The sequence below is a fragment of the Myotis davidii genome, unplaced genomic scaffold (genome assembly GCF_000327345.1).
Source record: "Myotis davidii unplaced genomic scaffold, ASM32734v1 scaffold1388, whole genome shotgun sequence".
In the NCBI taxonomy this organism is placed as follows: Eukaryota; Metazoa; Chordata; class Mammalia; order Chiroptera; family Vespertilionidae; genus Myotis; species Myotis davidii.
Window position 1 is genome coordinate 11,961 of NW_006298864.1, and position 9,367 is coordinate 21,327.

Consider the following 9,367-nt stretch of genomic DNA (forward strand, 5'->3'; position numbering starts at 1 on the left):
CGGAAAACACATATATAATTATATATTGCTTTTGTGATTAATCACTGTGCTTTTATTATGTCCAATTTGTAACAATGAAATTGGGAGTCACCACAACAAGAGGAACTGTATTAGGAAGGTTGAGAACCACTGGAATAGAAGCTTTGTACTTTTTAAATCCAGGAAGTCCCCTTCAGCTGAGAACATACAGGAAGAGTCTGTAGATCTCTCCTGTTATCTCATCCCACCCTAAGAATTACCCATGCTACTAGATAAAGAAAATCTGAGTAAAGTGTAAATGTTTCCTAATTTGGAGACACTGAGGATTGGCCAATGGCATTTTTTCCTCACATTCCCATCTCAGGCCTCACTCTGCTCCAAACATCATCTAGGTACCTGTTCCCCACATGTTGATCTACAACTAATACTCCAGCAGGATTGCTTGGGGAGTATTTTTAAAATGTGGGTTAGGTTCGCCAATGATACATCTGATAAGGGATTAATATCCAAAAAACTATAAAGAATGTATAAAACTCAACACCAAAAAACATACAATCCAATTAAAAAATGGGCAAAGGATCTAAATAGACACTTCTCCAAAGAGGACGTACTGATGGCCAATAGACATATGAAAATACTAGCGGCCCAGTGCACCGAAATCGTGCGTGGTTAGGGTCCCTAGGCCCAACCTGGCCTCCGTCGCATGGCCTCTGCCACCGTGACACTATGTGAAGCTCCCTGCCCAGGCACGCTCCATGATGCTCGTGGCCCCTCAACTGCTCCCCGAACCCCACGACTGCTCCACAAAGCTTGCTGCTGCCCCGTGAAGCTCACCACTGAACGCTCCATTTAACTCCCCGCCACTGCTCCGGGAGACTCCCCGCACCCTGTGACTGCTTGCTTTGCGAAACTTGCTGCCGCCCAGGTTACTGCTCCACTAAGCTCACGGCCACCCCAGAAGCAGCCTGCCACCACCACTGAATAGTCCCCAGTCTCGCCCTGCCACCAGCCCCCTCTCATGGTAAGCAGCTCGGGGGACGGGGAACGGGGGTGGTGGTGGACCAAGAGGTGCTCCAAGCACTTCATGGTGACTGGTCGCCCGTTAGGTCGTGACAGCACCTAGCTCTTTATATATATTAGGATGCTCAACATCACTAATCATCCAAGAAATGTAAATTAAAACTACAATGAGGTATCACCTCACACCTGTCAGAATAGCTACTATCAATAAATCAACAAACAACAAGTGCTGGTGAGGATGTGGAGAAAAGGGAACCCTTGTGCACTGCTGGTGGGAATGCAGACTGGTGCAGCCACTGAAGAAAACAGTATGAAATTTCCTCAAAAAGTTAAAAATTGAACTTTTGACCCAGCAATCCCACTTCTGGGTATATATCCTAAGAATCTCAAAACATCAATCAGAAAGTATGAAATTTTTTGTGGAAAGTATATATACTAAAAAAAAAAAAATCACATAAATTTCTTTGTTGAATAATTGTATGCAATTTGACAGGACTTGTATTGTCCAAATATGAGGAAATACGAGCTTAAAACAATGACAGCAAAGATGATAAAGCAGTGAATAAAATAACTCTTGAATCCATAGTGACATTAAAAAAAATAATAAGCAAATAAATGGTGGAAAAAGAAAAGCCCTTCCTTACAGAATACCAAATATTAAATATATATAGAATAGTTAAGAAGATCACTATTTTGTAGTCATCGTGATAATAATGAACCAGGTAAGAATAATCAGTGGTTGGTAAAACTAACAAAGGTCTGATGAGGAGCATGGCATTTACACAGCCTCAAATTATCTCTGCAATTTAATAATTTCTAAGGGGGAAACAGGAGCTTTAGAGTGGAGAAATCAGGCAGGCCCAACAACTGACCACAATTCATATTGTCAGTAATAAGACAAACCAGCCCTAGCTGGTTTGGCTCAGTGGATAGAGCATCGGCCTACGGACTGAAGGGTTCCAGGCTTGATTCCAGTCAAGGGCATGTGCCTGGGTTGCGGGCTTGATCCCCATTAGGGGACATGCAGGAGGCAGCCAATCAATGATTCTCTCTCATCATTGATGTTTCTATCTCTCTCTCCCTCTCCCTTCCTCTCTGAAATCCATAAAAATACATGAGGAAAAAAAAGACAAACCAAATCCTATGCCTCCTGATGCAATGCATGAGGACACAGTATCATTCATATAGCATTCCAGCCTAAAATGCATAATCAATCATTAGGAGACATGAAACTGAAATTGAAGAATATTCTATAAAATAAGTAAACTTTGCTCTGCAAATGGTAAAGTCATAGAGGACAAAGATAGGAACTGTTCCACATTAAAGGAATCTAAAGAAATATGACAATTATACACAATGTATCATTTTGAATCCAGGGTGGGTTTTTCTTATTATAAAAGATATTAGAGCAGCAGTTCTCAACCCGTGGCTCGCGACCCCTTTAGGGGTCGAATGACCCTTTCACAGGGGGCACCTAAATACATCCTGCACACCAGATATTTACATTACAATTCATAACAGTAGCAAAATTACAGTTATGAAGTAGCAACGAAGATAATTTTATGGTTGGGTGTCACCACAACATGAGGAACTGTATTAAAGGGTCGAGGCATTAGGAAGGTTGAGAACCACTGTATTAGAGAATTGACAAGCTTTGAATAAAACCTTTAAATTAGACAATAGTATTGGATCAAAGTTCCTGATTTTTTTTAATATATCTTATTGATTTTTTACAGAGAGGAAGGGAGAGGGATAGAGAGTTAGAAACATCGATGAGAGAGAAACATCGATCAGCTGCCTCCTGCACACCCCCTAACTGGGGATGTGCCCACAACCAAGGTATATGCCCTTGACCAGAATCGAACCTGGGACCTTTCAGTCTGCAGGCCAACGCTCTATCGACTGAGCCAAACCGGTTAGGGCCAAAGTTCCTGATTTTAATAGCTATACTGTGATTATGTTGGAGAATGTCCCTGTTCTTAGCAAACACACACTGCAGAGGCATCCTGTCTGAAACTTACTCTCAAATGATTCAGAAAAACAAAATAATATGGATGTATAGATGGAGAGAGAATATAAGAAAGCAAATGTAGTAAAATGTTAAAAATCGGGGACTCTGAATGAAGCATTCTTTGTGCTATTTTTGCAACTTTTTTGTAATTTTAAACTCATTTCCAAATAATTATAATACATGTATCCATTGCATGCCTATAAATACCATGCTTACACACAAAAGTCAAAAAGCTACAAAAATGCAAGTTTTATGATATTCACAGGAAAAAAAAACCCAGCTAGCCACTGATAAAATTATTGGTAACTTCGTCTTTTGTTCTGATCATTCCATTTAGTCACACGCTGAGTCTCCTGCCCCACCGTGAACAGACCTCTTTCCTTCATACTAAAAGCCCCTTTTTCAAAAAATACATATTTTATTGATATTTTCCAGAGAGGAAGGGAGAGGGATAGTTAGAAACATCGATGAGACAGAAACATCAATCAGCTGCCTCCTGCACGCCCCCTACTGGGGATGTGCCCACAACCAATGTACATGCCCTTGACTGGAATCGAACCTGGGACCCTTCAGTCCGCAGGCTGACACTCTATCCACTGAGCCAAACCGGTTAGGGCTAAAAGCCCTTTGAAATACATTTTTTTAAGTCCTCACCCAAGGATATTTTTCCACTGATTTTTAGAGAGAGTGGAAGGGAGATGGAAAGACAGAGAGAAACACTGATGTGAGAGAGTCATACCAATTGATTGCCTCCTGCAAGCCCCTGACCAGGGCTGAGAGCCTGCAACCAAGGTATGTGCTCTTGATCAGAACCTGGGACCCTTCAGTCCACAGGCCAATGCTCTATCCACTGAACCAAACCAGCTAGGGCTGAAATATTTTTATCAACTTGGGACTCACAGAAGAACATGACTTATTATTTCTAGAGGAAATGATTTCCCTAATTCATTTACCTGGCTTAATTTTTCCCAAATATTATCTTATATACAATAAAGTTACATTCACGGGGTGGTCACCCCCACATTTATTACATTCATAGATTTGCATTCTTATATATATATATATATCATTTGTAGACTTTTTAAAATATATTTAGAGTTTTTACAGAGAGGAAGGGAGAGGGATAGAGAGTTAGAAACATCGATGAGAGAGAAACATTGATCAGCTGCCTCCTGCACACTCCCTACTGGGGATGTGTCCGCAACCAAGGTAAATGCCCTTGACCGGAATAGAACCTGGGATCCTTGAGTCCGCAGGCTGACGCTCTATCCACTGAGGCAACTGGTTAGTGCCATTTGTAGACTTTTTTTCATAATCAGAGAAGGCTTTCAAGCACTCATGGAAATCAGAGTTATTTTTAAGTGTAAATTTTCTAATATCACACGCTTGTGACTTTTAATAAAATTTTTCTCACATTTATTACTCGTATATAATTTAGTATAAATTCTGATGCATCTGAAATCTGATTCCACAACGAAAATATTGCAACATATCTGTCTTGTGTATAGCTTCTTCCCTGTGCTTTTCTCTGATATAAAATAATGTACACTCTGGCCCCGCTGGCGTGGCTCAATGGTTGAGCATTGACCTATGAACCAGGAGGTCATGGTTTGATTCCTGGTCAGGACATGTGTTAGGATTGCGGGCTTCATCCCGTGTGAGGCATGCAGGAGGCAGCCAATGAATAATTCTCTCTCCTTATTGATGTTTCTATCTCTTTCTCCCTCTCCTTTCCTCTCTGAAATCAATAAAACATATTAATAAAATAAAATAATGTATACTTCTAGAAGCAAGTTTTCACAAAATGGCTACTTTCATAGTATTGTCTTTCTCTTGCATAATTGTGCTGACTTCTGTGAGAACTTTCATAGTTTTATTGAATTTATGGTTCCTCTCATGTATGTACTTCCTGATGAACAATAAGCTGCAAGTTATAGCTGTAGATTTTATATGTATTTACTGCATTGCTGATTTCTCTCATTTTAATTCTCTAGGAAAGTAAACATCTGAGTGAAACGTTTCTTTATTCACTGTGTGTGTAATAATAGTTTCCTATATGTCCATAATCTCATGTTGTAATAACCTTCTTGAGTGCTTTCTTCTTCTATATATCCATGTGATTTCTCTCCTATATGATATCTTTGGCTGCATGACATTTTCTTTTATTAATATGTCTTCTGAGGTGTGACTTGACATTAAAGAATTTCCCACATTCACTGACTTCATAGGGTCTGTCTCCTCGTGGGTTCCTTGCTGTCTTTTTAGATCCGGCTTAGAGATGAAAGCTTCCCCTCATTCACTACATACATAGAGTGTTGCTGTTTCTTCCTGTATTGGCTCTCTGCTGTATGAAGAGTGTTGACTTATAGCTGAAATATTTTTGACATTCACTGCATTCATGGGGTTTCTCTCCTGTACGAGTTCTCCAATGTACAATGAGTTGTGCCGTCTGTGTGAAAACTTCCTCACAATCACTGCATCTGTAGTGTTTCTCTCCTGTGTGTTCTCTAGTGCGATCGCTGAAGGCTTTCTGACATTTGCCATATTAGTAAAGCTTCTCTCCAGTGTGAACTCTCCAGTGTAAAGTGAGTTCTGACTTCCAGTTGGAAGCTTTTGGACACTCTTTACATGCATAGGGTTTTTCTCCAGTGAGTTCTCTGATGCTCAATAAGCTGTGACCTGCGGATATATGCTTTCTAACACTGACTGTATTTATGGGGCTTTTCTCTTGTATGTGTTTCCAGATGTAAAGTGAGACTAAACTTAACAAAGTTCTTCCACATTTCCGACATCCATGGGGTTTCTCACCTGTGTGAGTTCTGTGATTTAAAATAAAATCTGCACTCATACCTTTCTCTCCTGAATGAATCCTCTGGTCTACGATGAGTTGTGATTTCTGTGAGAAAAATTTTCTGCATTCACTGCATCCATGGGGTTTCTCTCCTGTGTGAGTTTGCTGCTGTAAAATGAGGTACTTCTTTCATGCAAAAGTTTTCTCACATTCATTGTATCCATATAAAAAACTAATAAGTCAATTTTTAAATGGGCAGAGAGTTCAATAAAAATTGGGCAGATTTAAAGAGGCATGTCATAAAAAGAAATCCAATGTCCAGAAAACATATTAAAGGGGCTCAGTCCTATTGATAATCAGGGAAATGTAAATTAAAACTACAGTAAGATACTAATTAAAGTCCCATTAGATGGACCAAAAGCAAAATATCTGACAATACTTAGGGTTGGCAAGGATTGCAAACAAAGACAGCTTCTACATACTGCTAAGAGGGATGCTAATTAGAACAATTTGTGTAGGAAAAACATGGCATTGGTTAGTAAGGTTGATGGTTATGACCTAGCAACATGATTGTTAAGTAAATATCCTAGAAAAACTCAGAGACATTTGTAAACCAGGATATGTACACAAGAGTGTTCACAGCAGCACAGCTTTTACCATAATAGACAAAAATGAGGAACAATTCCAATGTCCATCCACAGTAAAATGGAGAGAATACTAGAAGTATTTTTTTAAGAAAGTATTTTCAACAGAGTTAGTAAGATGGGTCATGTATAGATGATAACCTCAAGTGACATGATATTATTCAATTAACAACTTTTTAAAAGTGTAAAAAGTCTAAAATAAGAAACATACACAAATTTTAACGATTGTAGTCTTTAGGTAGTATATTTTGGGCAACTGGCGTGTTTCTCACTGCCTGTGTAATAACCAGAAAAAGAAAATACTCAAGGTGAAACATACAAAAACCATAAGAAAAACAGGCAGAAACCCCAACTTTCATAACACAAATTATTGCAGATTATCTAATCACTTCTGAAAAGAGGGTCCCCAGACTCAATTCCAACATGCGTGTGGAGGCTTCCCCATACCAACAGCAATTTCTTGCCACCATCATCAAGGTATCTGAGAATTCAACTCAATTCTAACACTATCTACCCAGAGACAAAATCAGATTCCACAGGTAAAGGGCTCAGTCCCACATGCTACTAAGGTGCTAAGGTCCTTTAACTGTCCCTCTGACCAACTGGATAGAAAGAGGTTCCAACAAACCCCTCCTTGGGTTCTATTTATTTGCTAGAACAGCTCACAGAACTCAAGTAACCCCATTTACTCACTAAATTGATTGCTTACAAAGCATAGTATTAAAAAACACCAATCAAAAGCCAGAAGAAGAGATACAGAGGTGGAGTTCTTGAACACAGGGGTTCTGTTCACTTGGAGCTTGAGGCCCAGCACTCACGCCACATGGAAGTGGAAGTGATCTGGTTCCCCAACGTGGAAGCTTTCTCTTTTTTTTCTTTTTTTTAATATATTTTATTGATTTTTCACAGAGAGGAAGAGAGAGGGATAGAGAGTTAGAAACATCGATGAGAGAGAAACATCGATCAGCTGCCTCCTGCACACCCCCTACTGGGGATGTGCCCGCAACCAAGGTACATGCCCTTGACCAGAATCAAACCTGGGGCCCTTTAGTCCGCAGGCCAACGCTCTATCCACTGAGCCAAACCAGTCAGGCAGCTTTCATATATCCAACAGTGACCTCCTGGTTCATAGGTCCATGCTCAACTACTGAGCCACAGCGGCTGGGCACCGTGGAAGTTTTCTGGGGAAGTTGGTCCTAGGACGCCAAGATTACAAATTTGATTCCCAGTCAGGGCTTATAGGGAAGCAATGGATCGATGTTTCCCTCCCTTTCCTTCCACTTGTTTTTTTTTATGGAGGCTTCAGTAGCCATGATTGACTAATTCCCTGGACACTAGTGAGGAATTCAACCTCAATCTCATCCCCTCTCCCCAGAGGTAGAGGTGGAGGTGGGAGTGGGGAAGGTCCAACCTTCAAATCACCAGGTTGGTTCTCCTGGCAACAGCCTCCATCCTAGTGTGGGGCACAAAGGTCACGTCAGTAACCTAACACTTTATCCTCTTCACACTTAAATGCCAAAGGTTTGGGGAGCTCTGAGCCAGGAACCGTGAAGAACAAATATCTTATAAAAACCACAAAACTGCAACTTCAAAGTCTCTTCATTTTCATAGAAAGAATAAGACAAGAACCCTAGCCTGTTTGGCTCGGGGGATAGAGTCTCAGCCTGTGGACTGAAAGGTCCCGGGTTCGATTCCAGTCAAGGGCACATGCCTGAGTTCTGGGTTCCATCCCCGTGTGGGGCCTGCAGGAGACAGCCACTGGATGATTCTCTCTCATCACTGATGTTTCTGTCTCTCTCTCTCTCTCCCCCTTCCTCTCTGACATCAATAAAAATAAAAGTAAAAAAAGAAAAGCCCTGACCAGTTTGGCTCAGTGGATAGAGCGTCGGCCTGCGGATTGAAGGGTCCCAGGTTCCATTCCGGTCAAGGGCATGTACCTTGGTTGTGGGCACATCCCCAGTGGGGGGCGTGCAGGAGGCAGCTGATTGATGCTTTTCTCTCATCGGTTTTTCTATCTTTCTCCCTTCCTCTCTGTAAAAAGTCAATAAAATATTTTTATTTTTTTTTAAAAAGAGTAAGACAAGAGCATGACTTGGGGTCCAAAGAGAGTTGAAAATGGGCCTTGAGGAGAAGACTGGCTAGGACAGACTACATTCTGTCAACTGTGAGAACTACGGTCCCCAAAAGCCTGTTCCCAGGATCGGAACCTGTGGACTCAAATGACTGGACCCCCCGGCCCATCACACTGAAGGGGTAACGGCACCAAAGGGTCACCGCCCCAATGGCCACAAGACACAGCGGAAGTTACCGAGGAGTGACCCGTGGCCGCCTCAGGCTCGCGCCGCACACTGACCCTCAAAATGACCCACTCCCTTGGCATGGCCACTCACAGCCAAGCGGCCTCTCCGTTAACTCACCACCATCAGACGCCCCCCAGCCAACCGCCAAACGCCCCCAGGCTGCCTTCAGTGAGTACGGACGCCACCAACGTGCCCGAGCAGTTTGTCACGGCCTCACCGGTTTCCGAGCAGCGGCAGACTCCTCAGCGCGACTCGGCAGGTTTCAAAGAATTCCCAACATCCTTCCGCTTCTGGTCACACATACACAGTGTCAGGCCTCCTCTCTTGTTCAGCAGTGGCGGTTTGATGAAAAGGGTGGCTTCCTTCCAAAGCGCGGGATTTTTTCCCGCCGGCACTCCGTGGGCAAGATGGCCGCTCCCTTCGTCCTTTAGCAACGGCCGCACCTATTGTGACGCTTTGGTCCGCGGCTTAGAGCCGGCGTGGTGGTCCCTACAGGGAAGGATGCGTTTTCCAGCCAAGGGAAGGGAAGACCTGATAAAAGACACCGCGCTCTAGGAGGGACATGGTAGGTATGTGCGTTGAAAGTAATTCCAGAGGCCTGGTCGGGTAACTCAGTGGGTCC